This window comes from Thecamonas trahens (genome assembly GCF_000142905.1).
Source record: "Thecamonas trahens ATCC 50062 unplaced genomic scaffold supercont1.59, whole genome shotgun sequence".
Classification (NCBI taxonomy): domain Eukaryota; order Apusomonadida; family Apusomonadidae; genus Thecamonas; species Thecamonas trahens.
Genome location: NW_013657621.1, coordinates 220,059 through 220,578, shown reverse-complemented (window position 1 = coordinate 220,578; position 520 = coordinate 220,059).

The following is a 520-nucleotide window of genomic DNA, read 5'->3' as shown; positions in this document are numbered from 1 at the left end:
ACCAACACCGACATCGACACCGACTGACGATGACCCAGCCATGACCATGGCCTGGCCTGAGTTTTCTCTCGCTCCACCTCGCCCCGCAGGCCACAACTGCCTCGGCCCACGCCATCAGCTACGGCCGCCCGGCTGCGTCGCTGCTGATTGAGACCGGGCCCAAGTCTGGCTGGCCGAGGACAAGGCTCTCCCCCCATGACTGACTGGGCCCAAGTGCGATCGAGTTGCCGATGGGGCGCCGACGACGACGGGCACGGCGAGATGGACGACGAGGAGGAGCGCGACGAGAGGGAGGGTGAGAGGTGGACGGCAACGAGCATGACCAGTGTTGCTTGCTGGCTTGTGGTCTTGATGGTGTCGGCGTTGCGTGCGCGTTGGACCGACCTGCCTCGCCGGCACCCGCCTCGCCGCCTGATGGGCTCACATGCCCACCCTGACATGATGAACCTACCTCTTGCTCCTGCTCTTGCTCTTGCTCTTGCTCTCCTCCCTCTTCTCTCTCTCCCTCTTCCTCTTTTTA